At 31.7% G+C, this 20547-nt stretch overlaps 2 non-coding genes across 2 annotated transcripts; both read left to right on the top strand.

Moving 5' to 3' along the window:
* The first annotated feature begins 12640 nt into the window (after positions 1–12640).
* LOC112092768 lies at positions 12641–12725 on the top strand. Its single transcript, XR_002902742.1, has one exon. It is a non-coding gene; the product is annotated as a small nucleolar RNA SNORD25 (small nucleolar RNA).
* Positions 12726–13782: 1057 nt separating this feature from the next.
* On the top strand, positions 13783–13929 carry LOC112092769. The gene has a single exon (XR_002902743.1). It is a non-coding gene; the product is annotated as a small nucleolar RNA snoR136 (small nucleolar RNA).
* Positions 13930–20547: the final 6618 nt, after the last annotated feature.

Here is a 20547-nt window from a genome sequence, read left to right as displayed (position 1 = left end):
TTTGCTCGCCAAAGTTGACAGTACCTTTAATTTATTGTTTTTTTTTTTTTTTTTCATTACCCCAAAAAAATTAAATGTTTTCTTTTTTTTTTGGCTAATCCCAAAAAAGTAAATGTAAATGACCTTAGGTTTGCTCGCCAAAGCTGACAGTACCTTTAATTTATTGTTTTTTTTTTTTTTTTTCATTACCCCAAAAAAATTAAATGTTTTCTTTTTTTTTTGGCTAATCCCAAAAAAGTAAATGTAAATGACCTTAGGTTTGCTCGCCAAAGCTGACAGTACCTTTAATTTATTGTTTTTTTTTTTTTTTTTCATTACCCCAAAAAAATTAAATGTTTTCTTTTTTTTTTGGCTAATCCCAAAAAAGTAAATGTAAATGACCTTAGGTTTGCTCGCCAAAGCTGACAGTACCTTTAATTTATTGTTTTTTTTTTTTTCAATTCTCTCTTTTCTTAACCATGTTTTGTAGGTAAGCTCCAAAAGAAAATGACTCAGCACTGTGACTTTATCAGAGCCCTAGCCTGGACCACAAGGCCCAATAACGATTTTCAAGTCTTAATGGGTCGTCGCCACGTGTCCCGTGCGGCGACGCGGTTGCGTTGCGTGTTTCACACAGATAAATAAGCAGCGAAACGAGGCTGCATCAACGGCCACGTATTTTTGTTTTTTCCTTGAAAAATGATTTTTTCGTTTCCTTTTTTTTTTATCCTTTTAAAAATTCGGTTCCAAGATTCAAGCCCGTTTAGATTGACTTAAAAAAAAATTATTTTTAACTAATTTAATTTAAAAGTCACTTTTTAATCTGTTTAAATGGACAGTTTTAAATTTTTTTTTATTTTTTTAAACACTTTAAAAATAAATTATTTTTTTTTGTGCTTATTAAAAAAAATTTATTTACATTTTTAACTTTTTATTTATGAACAATAAATTAAATATCTTTTCTATATTTTTTTATTACATTATTTTTTATAACAATAAGTGTTTTTTATTTTTTTTTTTATCTAAATAGGACTAAAAGCTCTTCTCAAATATAAAAATACTTTTTTAAATACTATCTAAATACTAATAAAAAAATCATAACTTATACTTATCTTATTTTATTATTTAAAAATACAAACACAAATTATCTTAAACGGGTCCTCACAATCTTTGAGGTGTTTTTTGGGTAGTGGAATCAATACACATGCAGAAAATGTAGACAAGATTCAATTGGCTAAAGCACCTCACTTCCTTATCCTTTTGTAATTTTATGCATAAATTAATGCCAAGACAAATGGGTTTGCTTATTATTGCTGTCCCCTTCTTCTTCTTCTTTTTTTTTTTTTTTTAATTTTCCTTTCTTATTGCCTATTGGTTTCATTGTAAATGGTTGTACTTAATTAATATGTAGAATTGACCAGTTGGGTTGTGGATAAGAAGGAAATGTTGGTTTGGGACTTTAGTCAGTTTTTTCTAAGGCATGTTGTGTGACGTTGGAAGTTCATTGATTAATTTTATCATTGTTCATTTTTCTGTACAAGAAAGCGGTGGATTGGTGCCAATGTGGAAAGGGTGACAAAAGTGTTTAGACACTAAGAATAGCATTATTTAAAGAGAAGTGAATTTATTAATAATAAGGTTTCAAAAAACGATAAAACGCATATATTTTTCTATGCTATATAAATATACAACAAATATATGATGTGTGTTTTATATTTCTCTGATCTATGTAATTGCCTCAGTTACGCCTTGAAAGTAGTAAGAAAATATCGCCATAGTTATGCGGCATACACGAGGAGTTGATTGCAGACAAGAAAGAAAGTCGTTGTTCGTTGCAAACAACGACAACGACGTCCTTGTTGTCGTCGTATAAACAGATTATTAGTTTAGGCCTTGGGGCCAGTTGCAACTTGCAATTGGAGTAGGTATAAAGACGAAAAGCGTGTATCATAGGTCGGCCCCGGTGACAAAAGCTAAAATATATATATTTAAGATTTTCTTTAGAAAATTTTGAACCATAAACCTCAAGTTTACAAACAAGAGCATCTATTTATGGTTGAATTATGTCTGCAAAGACTTTTCGATTTGAATAAACATGAAATAAATAGAAATTACCAATAGATATTTAGCCCAAAAAAAAAAGAATAAACTGCAATAGATATTTAGAATTTAGCAGAAAAAAAAAAAAAAAAAAAAAAAAAGAAGAATAAACAGCAATAGATAAATATATGTGGCCTAAGTAACTGGCTTTGTGATATTATAAAGATTTAAGGATCTTGGCTGATTCTTCATGATATATGAGCGTGCGGATCTCATATAACCAGAATGTCGTATTTCGCGAGGATCCAATACCTCTTGGCCTGTACTGCCTTTCATAAACCACACTCACATTTTCATCGGTAATTACTATTAAATATAAAATTTTAATGACGTAGTGTGATAAAAATTTAATTTTATTAATTGTTATTAATTTTTTAATGAACTATCTAATTTATTACAATCGTCGGATTAATATCTTACAATTAAAATAATATTCATTGATAAATAAAACGTATACATATTGGTCAGTACTCCGAGAAAGCAAGCCTCTTTTTTTTCCCGCTAGAATATCATAAATCTAGGCATACTCATCATATCTCATATAATTAGTCGAATTGCGGTACCTTCTATAAAAAAGGTCAAACAACGGATATATTGAAAGAATGACACTTTTCAAAAAAGAATAATGTTAGAGATACTAACTAAAATTTTAATTTTTGTGTACCAATTGATATAATATATGAGTTGTTACTTGTTATTTATGAGTGTTTAAAATATTATTACGTCAATTAATGATAAGATATTACATCTACTAATAAAGAAATGACAGCTCACATATCACATCAGTTGATATATAAAAGTTAGAATTTGAATTAGTGTCCTTAACACTACTCTTCAAAAAATTAGTATTCCAATACATTATTATTCTTTTAGAAAGATTCAAGCTTAATTTGCGCATAAAAATAGTACGAGTGAAGCTAGACTTTATAAGTGCGAATTAGATTGAGTACCAATTTAGAAGTCTAGTTATTCATCCGTATAAACTAGACATAAATCGTTTTTCTTTTCTTTTTTTTTTTTCAAAAGGATGATATAATCAAATACTAATTTTATAAATGTAATATTCATCAAATTCACCCCACAAATGAGCTACAATCATAAGGCCTGCTGTGTTTGTCTAAGAAAAATGTTACTCCAGGATACTATTAAGGGCCCATTATTGTTGGAGAGAGTAGCCCAGTACTGTGTCGTAACTGATCCACGGGCTTCTTTCTTTCCTCAAAATTGTTTTTTTTTTTTAAATCTTGACAAATACTTGAAAGTGTTACAAAATTTTTATTGTAACCTTTTTAGTTAATAATTACATTAATAAAAAAAGTATTTATTAAAAATAAAGAATAAATATCCAGATTCATACACTCTCAATGTAAATTCTCCTTTTTTTCTTTCTTTTTTTCTCAGCTTTTATTCATTTTTAAAGTAGTACTCTGCCATTTCAATAAAAGCAAAAGGTATCCAAACTGTGAGCTCATTTAGTTCATTAATTCAAGTTTTTAATTTGAGTTTATATGTGACTTTATATAAGAACTTTTTACTGTAACAAAAAAGTTAAATGTGACTTTTTTTGAATATTTTTTACTGTAAATTCTCTCAATGGAAATTCTCCATTTTTTCTTTCTTTTTTTCTCAACTTTTATTCTTTTTTAAAGTAGTACTCTGCCATTTCAATAAAAGCAAAAGGTATCCAAGCTGCGAGCCCATTTAGTTCATTGATTCAAGTTTTTAATTCGAGTTGAGATGTGATTTTATGTAAAAACTCTTTACTGTAGCAAAAAAGTTAGATGTGACTTTTTCTGAGTACTTTCTACTGTAGCAAAACTCAAATTCTAAACTCGAACCGGTGAAATGAACAAGATCATTTCATTTACTTATATAATGACATCAAAAAATTTCTCAAGAAATGATAAATTCTCAAATGATAAAGTTCCAACAGTGAACCTTCTACAATCTGTTCCAAAAGTAAAGCTATACTTGGTCTAAATCTCCCATATCAATTACATCCTTATCATTTGGAGTCATGAAATGCATTTTTGGCGACTTCTCACCCCTATTATCATCGCTATCATAATTCAATTGCACATTCCATAGATTATGGTTGAACAACTCAGCTGCCATCTTTTTACGAAAGAATGTACCAGCCCCTGGCTTCTTCAAACAATCAAACGCTAGGTTAGGTTTTTCATCAACAACTCAACAATCTTAAGCATGAAAATCCCATAATCTCCACTACAATTAACAGCAACCAAGAATCACAAAATTAGAAAAAAACAAATGTAAATATAAAATGAGGCAAATAAAACGAAAACAAAATAAAATTCAAGACAACAAAAACACTAACCCATTCTCTTGTCTGGCCAAACAAGATCTCAAAAGGGTCAGGTGGTGAAAATTGACTACTCAAATATTTTGGATCATGAGAGTTAGAAAACCCAACAAAGAATCATAAATTGTAAGATTGTGCCGCATAAAGTCAACAACCCCCAAATTCTAATGCCGCTTACTATCAATAACAATGGGAACCAACAGAAAATCCACATCACGGAGCGGTACACTACAATACAAATAAGGTCCAAAGACATATTCTTAAAGAGCACATTGACTAGAGAAATCAAAAGTTAACCAATCAAAATTCTTCTTGTTATAAGTCTTCCATAATCCATTAATCCTTGCAAAAAGGTGGCAATCTAGAATCATACACTTTATATAAGGCTTATTTTTGTAGCACACTATTGTTTTCCGCAAGTAATAGGTGGCTACGTCAACAAGCTATCAAAAGGAAGAAAAAGAAAATTCTGTCAGATTAATAGCCATAATCTAAAACATATAATCACAAACATATAATCATAATCTGCAAAATTATTCACTATCATTGATAATGTCTTCTATTTATCATTCAAGAAAACAACCAAAAACTGTTTTTCTGAACAACTCTGTTTGAGATATCGTGAATCTTTTATTAAATTCCTTAATGACACTAAAAGAAGAGTAAATATTAACTTGCCCTAGAAATTTCTTCTCAGGATTAATTCTGAAATTCCATAGCTGCAATAAAATAGAAAATGACAGAACAAAAATAGATCAAATGCCAAAAATATAGAACTTATTCAACTACAATTTATTCAAAATCATATGAACATAAACCCTAAAAAACAAAAATCACTTAAACTGAAAAAAATCAAAATCATATGCACGTGAACACTAAAAAACAAAAATCACTCAAATTGAAAAAATCAAAATACCTCCAATGCATTGTGAGTAGGAGAACGAAGAAGTGATTGTTCAGAATCAGAATCCCCATTCTTTTCCTCTGGAAGTTTTCTCTTCCTCGTCTTTGAACCAACCACCGGTACCTTCAAACGTTTTTTAGGAGATAAATCTAAATTATTCCTCTTCCTTTTCATCAGAGATTTCACCATAACTAAAAAATTAAAAATAGAGCAACAACATAAGAGAAAAGAAGTAAACGAAATAAGAACAAAATTGACTGAAACAAACAACGAACATAGAGAGAATACGAAAATCACGAATAAATACATACCGAAAAATCAAGAAGAAAATCTGAAATCAATTGAAACAAGACGGAGAGATGAAATCGAGTGAAACAAAGCAAAAATTAAGACGAAATCGCAATGAAATCGGGATTGAAACTTGAAGACTGAGAAAAACGAAGATGAGAGAGAGAAAACATAGAGATCTTTTACAATATTTTCCGGCATATCTTTATTTTACAGTTTATTTTTATTTGTTTGTTTTCCCTTCAGTTCTTGTTACAACGAATAGACTATTCTAGAATAAGTTTATTTTGTTGAGGTGTACAATTTTGTTACATCGATTTGTGTAAGTAAAGAATTCTTTTAGGAAAGGAATCTTCCTCTACTATATATGTATGTTGTACTCTAGAGTATTATTCAGTGAATGAATGAGAATGATTTCTCTCTTCTTCCTTAACATTATTTCGTAAAATGGTATCAAAGTGTTTTGCTCTCCCTGCTTTATTTAGTCTCTAAGTATGGCTCGTGGAGGTGAACAAAACAATGCCAATCATTTCCAAGCTTTGACTCCACCTTCTTCATCTAGCACCGTGGATTAGTAGGATCCGACCTCCATGGACGGAGCGAACAGTCCATATTTTCTCCATAGTGGAGATCATCCTGGCCTCATCTTGGTATCTCACCCTCTCACTGGCCCTAATTACAACACTTGGAGCAGAGCTATGTTCATGGCCCTCAATGCCAAACACAAGCTCAATTTCGTTGATGGATCTATTCTGAAACCACCAGCTGAAGCACCTCTTGCTGGGATCTAGTCCTGTTGCAACAGTATGGTAATTTCGTGGCTGCTAAACTCTATTTCGAAGGATATTGCAGATAGTCTTCTATATTTGGACAATGCTTAAGCTGGTTGGACAGATTTACACGAGAGATTTCATCAAAGCAATGCGCCACGTATTTTTCAAATCAAGCAGCAGCTACAAGGTTTATGTCAAGGCTCTTTAGACATCAACACCTATTATACATGCCTGAAGATTTTGTGGGATGAACTCAAGCATTACCAGCCTATTTCGGTCTGCCGCTGTGGAGGTATGAAAGCTTGGCTTGACTATCAACAGCAAGAATATGTTATGCAATTTCTAATGGGTTTGAATGAGTCTTATGGAACAATCAAATGACAGATTTTGCTGAATGATCCTCTGCCTTCCATTTTGAAAGTTTTCAATCTTATTGTTCAGGAGGAGAGACAACTACAATCAGTATTGGATCTACTGGTCCAGCCAATCCTTTGGCATTTCAGGCCTCATCACCGAGTCCCCTCGTTGCTGCTTCACCGTCGGCTCTCCCTATGGCAGCTATGTCTTCATCAAGCAGACCCAGAAGGGATCGGCCTGTTTGTACGCACTGTGGGCTAGCTGGACACACCATGGATAAATGCTACAGACTGCACGGGTATCCTCTTGGATTTAAGCCCAAGACCAAGGCCCATTTTGCACAAACGACCCAATCACCCTCAGTGGGCTCCTTTCAATCCAGCTTATCTCGACATAGGGTTTTTCATGACCGACATCAGATCTCATCTCCTCAGATATCACCTTCAGCTGCAGCGGCGATGAGCTCGCCTCCACCAAATGGTCAGCTGAGCACCGATCAAGTCCAATAGCTGATTGCCTACCTGAGTTCGCAACTTCATCATCGTGCGATCGCCACTCCTGACACTCAAACAGCTGAAGATCCTTCACTCTCTAATCCCTCAGTTTCTCAAATCTATGGTAACTCATTTTTCATTTCTTCCCTTTCATCTCTTTCTATTCCGTCTGGCACATGGGTTATAGATACTGGTGCAAGCCATCATGTTTGTTGTGATTTGTCTATGTTTTCTCATTCAGTTCCAATCCAAAATACCACTATCACGTTACCCAACAGTCACACCGTAACAATCGAGTGCATAGGCTCTGTGAAATTGTCCAAATCCTTTATATTACATGATGTGCTCTTTGTTCCATTATTTGCCTTTAATCTACTCAGTGTCAGAGCACTCACGCTCAGCCATAACTGTAGTGTTAATTTTCTTTCCAATTCGTGTGTTATCCAGGACCACACTCAGGGCTTGATGATTGGGACGGGTAGAAGATAAAGAAATCTGTATTTTCTAGATTTAGGAGTTGCTTATTGTAATTCATTTTCTTCAGCCTCTGTGGCAAGCAAAAGTGATATTTGGCATTATAGATTGGGACATCCCTCTACTGTAAAACTTCAGTTGCTTTATAATGAATTACAAATTTCTAACCCCTTGTCTACATTGTCTTCACATTGTCAAATTTGTCATTTGGCTAAGCAAAAGCGACTTCTATTCATTTCAAACAATCATATGTCTTCACGACCTTTTGATCTAGTGCATATTGATATATGGGGTCCTTTTCATGTTAATACACGAGCTGGTCACAAATATTTCCTCACTATTGTTGATGATTGTACTAGAGCCACATGGGTCTATCTTTTGGTTTCAAAATCGGATGTTATAACCATTTTTCCAAAATTTTACAATCTGATTTTAGCACAGTTTAACACTATCATCAAATCTGTTCGATCTGACAATGCACCCGAGCTCTCATTTGATGACTTTTTTCATTCTAAAGGGATTCTCCCTTATCATTCTTGTGTTGAAACTCATGAGCAGAATTATGTAGTTGAGAGAAAGAACCAACATATACTTAATGTGGCACGAGCACTCATTTTTCAATCTCATATTCCACTTTGCTAGTAGGATAAGTGTATCTTGACTGCTGTCTATTTGATTAATAGGACACACTCACCCTTGTTGTCAAACAAAAGTCCTTTTGAGTTGTTAAATAACAAAAAGCCAACATATTTTCATCTCCGTTCCTTTGGATGTCTGTGCTATGGTTCAACTCTCCTTAGCCAACGCACAAAATTTGCTCCTCGAGCTCGAGCCTCTGTTTTTATTGGCTATCCTTTTGGTTATAAAGGATACAAATTGCTTGATTTAGAAAATCATAAGATATATATCACAAGGAATGTAGTTTTTCATGAGTCTATATTTCCTTTTGCTCAATCACAATTAGATAACTCTCACCTTGACTTGTTCTCTGCCCGTGTCATACCATGTCCCATTGAGTCTCAACATCAACTTCTTCCTCAGATTGTTTCCCCATCATCCGAGCCTCCTACCAATACTCTCACTCATGATGTTGATCAAACTCAAGCTTTGCAGCCCATTTCTCGTCCACTTCGCACAACAAAACGGCCAACATACCTCAAGGACTACCACTACCAATTGGCCAGCATATCTTCCTCGGCTTCCTCCCATCCCATCTCTTCTTTTTTGAGTTACCATAAACTCTCACAACCTCATCGCATCTTCACTCTAGCCATTAGTACACAAACCGAACCTCAAACCTTTTCACAGGTTGTTCAATTTCAGGAATGGCGAGATGCAATGAATGTTGAATTACAAGCTTTGGAAGGCAATGGTACTTGGTCACTTGTTTCCCTTCCACCAGGAAAGCAACCCGTTGGTTGCAAATGGGTATACAAAATAAAGTTTCCAGCAGATGGTACTGTGGAAAGATACAAAGCGCGTCTCGTAGCTAAAGGTTACACGCAACAAGAAGGTATAGATTTTCTAGACACCTTCTCCCCTGTAGCTAAACTTGTTACAATCAAACTTTTGCTTTCTTTGGTTGCCATTTTTAGATGGACTCTCACTCAACTTGATGTTACAAACACATTTCTCCATGGTGACCTCACTGAGGAAGTATATATGAGTATTCCGTCAGGATATTCTTGCCGAAAGGGGGAGAATTTTCCTCCTAATGTTGTTTGTAAGTTGCATAAGTCATATGGGCTACGACAAGCCTCTCGTCAATGGTTTAGTAAGTTCTCAACTGTTTTGTTGGAAACGGGTTTCATTCAGTCAGCAAATGACCATTCCTTGTTCATTAAGAGACAGGGTTCCATTTGCTTGGCTCTTTTGGTCTATGTGGACGACATAATAATTACTAGCAACAATGATGCGGCCGTGACTGAGCTTAAACAAGTTCTTAATAAGCGATTCAAAATGAGAGATTTGTGACCTCTCAAATATTTTTTGGGCCTGGAAGTTGCAAGGACCAGTGCTGGAATCTCAATTTGTCAACGGAAATATGCATTGGAATTGCTTTCTGAAACAAGATACTTGGGTTGTAAACCAGCATCTGTCCCGATGGAGCCAAATCTTAAACTTTCACAAGGGGATGGTGATTTGGTAGATGATCCTTCCACCTACAGACGTCTCATTGGTAAGTTACTATATTTCACCATTACTAGACCTGATTTGAGTTATTCGGTGAATAGATTAAGCCAATTCTTGGCTGCTCCTCGTGTTTCTCATATGCAAGCAGCTTTTCAGGTTTTACAATACATCAAAAGAACTCCAGGTCAAGGCCTATTTTTCCCTTCCAATTCGACTATTCAGTTAAAGGCTTTTGCCGACTCTGATTGGGCAACATGTCCCGACACATGACGGTCAATTTCTAGTTTTTGTGTATTTTTTGGTTCATCTCTTATATCTTAGAAATCAAAGAAACAGTAAATTGTATCCAAATCTTCGGCTGAGGCCGAATATAGGTCTATGGCAAACACTACTTGTGAAATTTTGTGGTTGCTTGCTCTGCTGAAGGATTTTCACATTTCTCACACTGGAACAACACTTCTCTTTTGTGATAATCAAGCAGCTCTTCATATTGATGTCAATCCCGTTTATCATGAACGTACTAAACATATAGATTGCCACATCATCCGTGAGAAAGTCCAAGCCGGACTTGTGAAGACTATGCATGTATCTACTATGAATCAGTTGGCGGATATCTTCACCAAAGCACTTCAGCCAACACAGTTTCATACTCTACTTGGCAAGATGGGAATCCATGATCTGTATTCTCCACCTTCAGGGGGAGTTTTACAATATTTTCCAGCATATCTTTATTTTACAGTTTATTTTTATTTGTTTGTTTTCCCTTCATTTCTGTTACAACGAATAGACTATTCTAGAATAAGTTTGTTTTGCTGAGGTGTACAATTTTGTTACATCGATTTGTGTAAGCAAAGAATTCTGTTAGGAAAGGAATCTTCCTCTGCTATATATGTACGTTGTACTCTTGAGTATTATTCAGTAAATGAATGAGAATGATTTCTCTCTTTTTGCTCAACATTATTTCGTAAAAAGATCAATTCTTTAGAGAGAGAAAATAGAAAAATCATGATAACAAATCCTAAAAATTTGGGGAGAAAAAGGTCATTTCAAAAAATTTTAAAAATTAGTTTTTTTTAAATAAAACTAAATGGGGTAGACTTTATTAGAAAGTAGAAATTATCATTTAGGTGATCTGCAGGTAAACTACGTAATTTTCTCTCAAACAAAAGAATGCCTTTAGAGAGTGGGCCTTTAAGGTCCAAGCCCAGAAAACAAAACAGGCCTCTTCGCGAACGTTCGATCCTCCATTACACCTTTCGTCTTAATTATAAAACGAGATTCGTCCTAGCCACTCCCTTCACCGTCTCTGCAATTAGGATTCGTTTTCCTCTCCAATCCTTGCTTTCTTCATTTCCATATAATCATTTTTGAGTCTTCTTTTTTCTTTTTTTAAATTGAATATGTTATTTCTGTTTGTTTTTGACGTTTAATTTTTAGCATTTATAGAGCTTTTTGGCATTGGCTTCACTATCTGGTCGGTGTGGATGATTTTCATCAAATTCCCATCCGACTCGTTCCCTTGAAGCAATAGTAATAGGTGTTGCTTGCTTTTTCTGTATTTTCTCTTTTCTCTATTTTTCCACCAAGAGAGAAGAAAACTGGAGCGAGCAGCTATATTTTGTTTTATTTTATTTTTTGAAAAAAAAATGAGGTGTTATTTAGAAGTTGACGTTTAAATTGAAATTTAATTTTATGTGAAAATTGTTTACCGTAGTAAAAAAGTTAGATGTGATTTTTTATGAAAAGTTAGATGTGATTTTTTGTGAGAATTTTTAATTGTAGTAAAATTAAAATTAAAAATTCAAATTGGTGAAATAAACGAAGTCTGTAAGGGTTATGAATTCAGAATCATGATTCTAGTTTAAAACTAGTATTTGTTTATAAAAAATAAAAAGTGATTCTGATTTAACTCACTTATAATTAATGTTTAGTTATGATAGTTCTGATTTAAGGTTTAAAGTTTAATGTGATGTTTTAAATTATGAATCACTATTGATTTTAAAACTACTTTTTTAATTTTAGGTGATTCAAACTCCTGATTTTAGTTCTGATTTTAGAACCATAATTTGGCTTTAAAATTATAAATCATGATTCTGGTTTTAAAATTAAAACTAGAATCGCCATAATTTGAACCATCATACTAAACGAATCTTAATGTAAGGGTTATGAATTCAGAAACATGATTCTAGTTTAAAACTAGTATTTGTTTATAAAAAATAAAAAAAGTGATTCTGATTTGACTCACTTATAATCAATGTTTAGTTATGATAGTTCTTATTTAAGGTTTGAAGTTTGATGTGATGTTTTAAATTATGAATCACTCTTGATTTTAAAACTACCCTTTTAATTTTAGGTGATTCAAACTCCTGATTTTGGTTCTGGTTTTAGAACCATGATTTGGATTTAAAATTATGAATCATGATTCTGGTTTTAAAATTAAAACTAGAATTATCATGATTTGAACCCTCATACTAAACAAATTTTAATGTAAGGGTTATGAATTCAAAATCATGATTCTAGTTTAAAACTAGTATTTGTTTATAAAAAATAAAAAGTGATTCTGATTTGACTCACTTTAGAATCAATGTTTAGTTATGATGGTTCTGATTTAAGGTTTGAAGTTTGATGTGATGTTTTAAATTATGAATCACTCTTGATTTTAAAACTACCCTTTTAATTTTAAGTGATTCAAACTCATGATTTTGGTTCTGATTTTAGAACCATGATTTGAATTTAAAATTATGAATCATGATTCTGGTTTTAAAATGAAAACTAGAATCAACATGATTTAAATCCTCATACTAAACGAATCTTGATTAACTGTGATGAGTTTCTACAAATCTGTGATGATTTGCGGATATGATCGCAGATCTTAAGAACATCTAAGGGACTAAAAGGGTGCGTTTAGAATTGGTTTCAAAATGATTTTGTTTTCTATATGAAAATAGAAATGAAAACGTTTTCATTTTCATTTTAGAATTATTTCTAAAAATGCGTTTGGTAGTTTTGTTCATAGATTAATTTCAGTTTTAAAAAAAACTGAAACTGCGTTTGGTTTAATTTTTAAAAATATATAATAATATTTAAAATAATAATATATTAAATAAATAATATTATTAAATATATTAAATAAACATGATTATGATATCAAAAGTCTTTTCTCACACTATCAATCGGCACAACTCTTTTAACTTCCATTTTGTGCGTTTCCTTTCTTGAGGCGTTTCATCAAACAACTGGTGCTCATTATCCAAGCTCCAAAATTTCTAATACATGCTCATATCCGAGTCCATTCCGTACTTAATTGTTAACCCATGTACGGATTCTCTCAACCTCCAAGTCCTTGATCATGGCACAAGATTTTTCCACCGATGGGAAGTTATTATGATCTGGGTATATTTGAAAAGCACTCATTCAGACGAAAGAAGCCACGGATTGGAGGAAAAGGCCATGGGAAGTGTAGGATCTAATGATGGATTTCCAAGCGAGAGGTGGGGGAGAGTGGAGGGTTTGGAAGAGAAGAAGAGAGTAGCGTAAGAGGTTGGTGAAGTTTGAGTACAGAGAAAGAATATAAGAGATTTGGGAGGGAGATGGGTTTGTTGTGGTTTTGAGAATCTGGGTGGAGTTGTTTGGCTTGGAGATTTGATTTGATGACGATTAGGTTCTTCAGAAGTGCATAAAAAATCTGAAGAGAGAAGAACGGGAGGCTGAAGAAAGAAAAGGAAAACGAAAACGAGAAAATGAAAACGGATTTTTTCTGTTTTTAAAATTTCGCAAAACGACAAAAATATTTTTGTTTTTGTTTTCTGACACAAACTTCGCCAAACACGTTTTTAAACTCCGTTTTCAATTTTTTACTTTAAAAAATGTGAGAAATGAAAAGGCTAACACACAGGCCCAAAGTTTCTCTAATACTGCTTTCACTTGGATTTTTTTTTTTTGTTTTGTAGAATTTGTTTGGCTTCTTGATTTATTCTATTCTCCGATTAAATTTTATATTTTGTGTTTGTTGTTAATTGAAATTTGAAGCCAAATATAAAATGTTCCCCCCGCTATCCGGTGCCTGCTTTTTATGTTGCATTTGGACGTTGGGGAACTAGGTTGGTTTAAACCTTTTTTTTCATTGTTATTTTTTTTCCTAATATTCGTGTATTTATATTGCTACTCTCTATTATTATCAATTTTTTTGTCGATTCCTTATTAAAAAATGAAAATTGGGAAATCTGTCTACATTAATTTACGTTTTCATTGCGTCCCTTTCTTTGAATTTTGAAGAAAGGAGGAAGGGAGAGTATCGGCTGGAAGAAGAGTGTTGAAAAGAAGACCATGGTCATGAAATGTGTAGCTTTTTTACTAGATGTTGGGCTCGAAATAGAAGATTTTGAGCCCAAAACAAGAACTCGTTACTTCATTAAGTTGACAAATACTCTTTAAAAATAGAGAGAAAAAGAGAAATAAGTCAAAATTTGAGATGAATTAAAATTAATAGGTCAATAATTTACATAAGTTAATAAATATGTCAAATTACTGTTTTCGTCCATAGTTTGTCTGATTATGAACCATAACTTGACAAGTTATTGTCTATAATTCATGGTTTTTATCCATAACTTGTCTGGCTATGAACCATAACTTGACAAGTTTATCCATAACTTATCTGGTTACCATAACTTGATAAATTATGGCATATTAATTTTTATAACTAAAAATTAGCCTATATACTTTCTTAAGCTTTTCATATTGACCTATTTTCTACTATTTCCCTTAAAAATATATGAGTTTATTTTTATTTTTTAACTAAAAAAATCTAACGTGGAAAAAATATTTTTTTAATTTATTATTTCACTCATCGTTAAATTTACAACTTAATCATAACATTTGCACTTTTATTCGTTTTCTTACGAGAAATATACTTATACGTGACATGTTTCATAAAATTTAATAGATTTTTCGTTTATTATCATCTATTTTTTTCATTTCCTTTAACAGAATTATACTTATTAGTGATTTCCTTAAACTTTTAGCAATCGTCAAACTTTTTGAAAATATAATTGTGATTTTTTCCGATTGTCTAACAATCGTTAAACTTTTTGAGAGTATAACTCTTTATAAAACTTGCACGATTGTTGGATTTCAGTAAAAATAGAAAAGTGCTTTCTCCCAAATAATAAAAATAATAAAGTCAAATAGTTTATATGTATTCCTACATTCTGACTATATTTCTTTTATGTAATTTCTGGCAATATTTTCATTTAAACAAATCAAGTTTTTTTCTGGCAATATTTTCATTTAAACAAATCAACTTTTTGACTATATTTCTTTTATGTAATTTCTGATAATATTTTCATTTAAATAAATCAACTTTTTTTCTTAGGCATGCCATTAGGGAGATTGTCATTTTAAGCGAAGATTGTCACTCATCTTTTCTCCCCCTCTAATATTCTCTTTCAAGCCCAAGATTTTTTGTCTTTGGTTCTCTCACAGACTCTAACGGAACAAAATCCACCAACTATTGTTTTTCCTTCTTCCTTTGAATTGTGATGATTCTAATTTTAAAGAGTACTATCACTCTTCTACTGTCCTCTCCGGCCAAGCCAAAGACAGAGGCAATGCGATGAAAAATTGCTTTGAGAGGAGGAAAGAGAAGAGATACGAGTTATTATTTGAGTAAAAATTTGTATTCCTCTCTTATAACCGTTTGAATAAGTTATCCTTTAATTATTCACTTTTTCAGTTGAGATGTGATGTTGTGTGAAAACTTTTTACTGTAATAAAAAAGTTATATGTGACTGTTTTTTAGAACTTTTTACTGTAGCAAAACTCAAATTCTAAACTCGAATCAACGAAAAGAACAGGGACGATCACCATTTTTTTAAGCACGCTATTAGGAAAAAGCATCCTGACAGCACAAAATGACTTGAATTTTTAACATTGCTAAATGGAGGTTAGCAAGAAAAATATTAATCACAATTATACTGATGACAAGATTTTTGAGATATTAGAACTTGTTCTTTTAGAGTTTTTGAGTTATGGTGACTTGAGTTTAGATTTTAATTTGAGTTAAGGTATATTTGAGTATGATTTGAGTTGAGACTCTAATTTGATTTTGTATTTATATGTGCACATTTTGAGTTATGATTTAAATTGAGAATCTATTTGAGTTTGTGTTTAGGCGCGTTAAAACTTGAATTTGTATTTGAATAATATTTTAATAAAAACTCAATGGTGATGAAAAATTTTAATAAGGTATATGGGTGGAGTTTTATTCATCTCTTCATTGTAAACGCATAGAAAAAAAATTATCTCAATCAAAATTAAAACGAAAAAGTTATGACATTTTTTAATATAGAAAAAATATTGTTCATTAACTTGAGTTTGAGTTTAGAAACTTGAGTTGAAGGGGAAACTTGAACTCATATTTTAACCTCAAACTTAAGTTCAAACTCAAATTTTACAAACAAACAAAAAAAAAATCATAAACTTAAATAAAATTGTAACTTAAATTTAAATTTTTTTAAAAATTTACATGCAAACCAACAAACTCTAAATACAGAAAGAAGTGGGTTATTACTTGTTACGAATGTGTATCAATCCTTTGAAGGGATCGATGGAAAACTGCCCCTGAACTCTACAGTACATCAAAATTGACTATGACAACCTCAGAATTAGCTTTTGATTTATCTTCAATAACATTATAATAGGTCCCTTTCATTCGAGTTTAGAATTTAAGTTTTGTTATAGTAATAAACTCTTAAAAACAGTCACATCTAACTTTTTTGTTACAGTAAAAAACTCTCACATAAAATCACATCTTAACTCGAACTAAAAACTCAAATCAACAAATTAAACGGATCTATATATTAACTTTGCTGCTCGTAACCCGGCTAAAATGAGTCTTGCGTTTGGGGCTATCCCTGTTTCGGTTATCCCTACACATGCTTTGATTTTGAGTAATTAGCACAAATAATTTCTAACCTATTTAAATAGTGATAATTTGATCCTTCTTTTTTTAATTTTGGTAAATTGTCCATGAACTTCTTAAAAAGATATAATTAACAACTTTTCGTTCATCTCCTCAATTTTCTCATAAAAATTCACATGTGACGCCTTGCAAATTATGAAGCCCGCTGTCACCGCCTTAAAATATGCTAGGGACCATTGACCAAATTGTTCCTCTGGAAGGGACTCCGACTATTTTTTCCTGTCTTATTTCTCTTTTGTGCTCTGTTTGGTCTAGTCGAGGACCCTAGGTCCTTGGTTTGTGTCCTGCTTTTGCAGTTGCTTTGTGTTAGATATGTAGCCTTGTTATATTTCTGTATTCGCTTCCTCTTGTGCTGTCTTTTTGGCTTTGAATGAAATACTCATTTTAGCAACAACAAAAAAAAAAAAAAAAAAGAAGTTGGGCACCAAATGTACGAAGTAAATTGTAATATCAATGTAAGATATTTTATTAAAAAATATATCTTTGTCAAATTGAAAAAAAAAAAAAAAAAAAAAAAAAAGAAGTTGGGCACCAAATGTACGAAGAAAATTGTAATATCAATGAAAGATATTTTATTAAAAAATATATCTTTGTCAAATTGAAAAAAAAAAAAAAAAGAAGAAAAACGTTGCCTACAAAATTAAGAAGGGGTCGGTGCAATATTGCATATTGCAATATTTCCCTAAGTTGCTTCCATACCATAAGTTGGATTTTTTCTAAAGATAATCTTAATAAATATTTCTTAAAATTGCATTGTCAGAATTTTTATAATTTATTCTTAATTTATAACTTTTTTAGTTAAATAATTACACTAATAAAATTATATTTATTAAAAATAAAAGGTAAAAATTCAGATTCATATACTCTCAAAATTAAATTCTCCATTTTTTTTCCTTTCTTGATTAGATCAACATTAAAAGCACACACGACACGGCAAGCTAAAAGAAATAAAATGCCCCGAAGTAGCAGTAAGTGAGCTACTAGCTCAGTTGCTCAAATGAGCCTCACCCTTGGCCAAAAGCCTACTCTCCGAGGCTGAGCCAGTGACTAATATGTCCAAGTTCAACATACATGAACAGAATGTTGATGAGAAATCTAGAGGACTTCCTCTCAAGTAATGGAGTATAAAGATTTAGGATTACAATAATTGGTGTTCTATAAATTTTAGAATCATTCTCAGTTTATCTTATAAATTTTAAAAATTCTTACTTTTTTTTTTAACTTTAAATTGTTCTCACTTAATCTATTCTATTACAATTTCTGTTAAAAATAAAAAGAAAAAAGAGAATGATAAAGTTATGGCCCTTCTGTTAAAAAGAAACATATAATCACATGACCACACTTAATTTTCTCTTTGTTGGTATGATTTTAGAGAAAATTAAAATAAAATAGGTTAAATGAGAATAATTCAAAGTTTATGAGGTAAAGTAAGAATTTTTAAATTTTAAGAGGTAAATTGAGAGTGACTTTAAAATTTAGATGTACTAATGAGAATACTTCAAAGATTTATACTCTTACTAAAAAAGATTTATGTTTCTTTTGTAAACATTTCTCTTTAATTGTTCAACATAAGTTATAGGAAATAACTTACTTTTAAATCCTTTGGAATTAAATGGCAGATTTACTTGCTTGTAGTAAATAACATTTTTAGTTTTTAACTATTTGTTTTTCCCATTTCCCTCCGTTTTTTTTAAAAAAAACTTTTCCTCAAAATTTTTGCCATTAATTTTAATAGTTTAGCGACGTCGTAAATCGGATTTTCATAAGAAAAACGGGTATTCACCAAATTTCTGCTTTTAACTTTCTCATAAACTACGCTACTTCTCTCTTTTTTTAAAGAAAAAGTGTGACAAATATTCTTTATAATGTATGCACTAGGATTCTAACTTTTTACACTCATTAATTTCTTTTCAAACAAATAATTATATTAATCAAAATAATATTAATAAAAAATAAGAGATAATTGAAAATAATTATATTAATTAAAATAATATTAATAAAAAATAAGAGATAAAAATTTAGATTAAGATAAGATAACACAATGCAAGTGTTGAGTAGCTGGCCATTGGTTTCCCAACTTGGGCTGACGTCAATCCCATGGCATCTGAATTTTTCAAGCCCAAGAACCGAGTTAATTGCCGGCGTTGGTTGATAAATGCCGTCTTTTTATTTTATTTTATTTTATTTATGACCATAAATGTAAATGCTGTCTCATGTTGTATGGCACATGTTCTGGATTAGATTGTGAGAAATAAAAATCAAATTGGAATAAAGTGGAAACAATTATCAACGAGTTCCGTTTCTTATAATTGGGAAAGTCCCAAAATGCCTAGTGGGTACGCTTGAGCCGACGACGCAAGTCCATAACCGAGTTAGAAATTGAAATATCCTACACGGAATGCCCAATAATAAATAAATAATTTTTAAGAGAGCAACAATAAATTAATAAAGAATAAACCAATAGGATAGAGACAAGTGTCATGAGTGGTGACGCTAGCGTCCCTAACGGTCACCGATGTCAACAACGGTAACTTCTGAGAAACAACAATCTGAGATTGAGCGTGGGGGCCCACCATGGGGGATGTGATGGTATCTTGAATGGCTGGTACTTAGGAAGAGGATGTTAACGTCTCTCTCTCCTTCGTCTGTCTTCATTATGAAGGAAGTTGATTAATCGATTAATTATTGCTTGGGGAAGTCAAGAACTCTGCTTCCACACTGTTCTTTGGACGGTGGGGATGCCCACAATTTACCTAGTACAAGTGTATAACGTGTTTTGACCTCTAAACATAAAACCTATTCATCCACTCCCTCTCATGGATTGAGGGGGGCAAATGCCTCATTTCTTTTTCTAAAGACATTTTTACCCCCATCCTTACCTTTCTATTTTGGTTCATTTTTTATTTTTCTTCGCGATTATAATCGCCAAAAGCAATTAGTGACAAGTATGACCAAGGCGTGGTCTTGAATCTTCTAGCATGAGCGCCTTTTTTCAAAAAAAAAAAAAAACTCATTAAACTATCATTTCAAGTATAGTAAATTAGCCATCCAAAGTTTTCATTCTAACTCACTTAAATAAATGAGTTATTATTTTTTTATTAATAGATGCAACTAAAAATTAATTGATATGATAATTTTTTAAGCACCCATAAAAGAATTTAATATTTCCTGTTAATTGAGATTTAAAATATTAAGATGTGACATGATAATAGAATTTGGTGAATACTTTTAAGAGATGTAATCATTAATACTATAAATAGTTCATCTGATGTGCATAGAAATAATAGAAAAGTGTGTAAAATCATATTTTACATTACACAAAAGTTTAAAAAATGAAAAATGCTCCTTGACTCTACTTGAAAACCCTTACATACTCTATCTTCAAATAAAAAGTGGGCTTCACATATATATGGCTCGTTTAGTTCATAAGTTTAAGTTACTGATTTTAATTTTGAATTTAAATATTATGAGAGATTCATTGGCAGAAATTTTTTTGTTCAAATTTTTTTGTAAGAGTAATACTGTAGTAAAATTAAAATAATGAGTTTTAAATATATAAATTAAACGGACTTATAATATTTTATGGTGCTTAGATGTGTGTATTATGGACTTCAACTCCAGCCAAATAACACTTCTCTTATCAGTCTTCAGCACTGCGCTCGCTAGAAACTTGAGTTGCCCATTTTTCTTGGAAAATACGATTAATTCTCATGGAAATATATAGGAGTGCTTTTTTCAATATT

The sequence above is a fragment of the Morus notabilis genome, unplaced genomic scaffold (genome assembly GCF_000414095.1).
Source record: "Morus notabilis unplaced genomic scaffold, ASM41409v2 Scaffold685, whole genome shotgun sequence".
Taxonomy (NCBI): Eukaryota; Viridiplantae; Streptophyta; class Magnoliopsida; order Rosales; family Moraceae; genus Morus; species Morus notabilis.
This window is presented reverse-complemented; position numbering and strand designations above follow the sequence as displayed.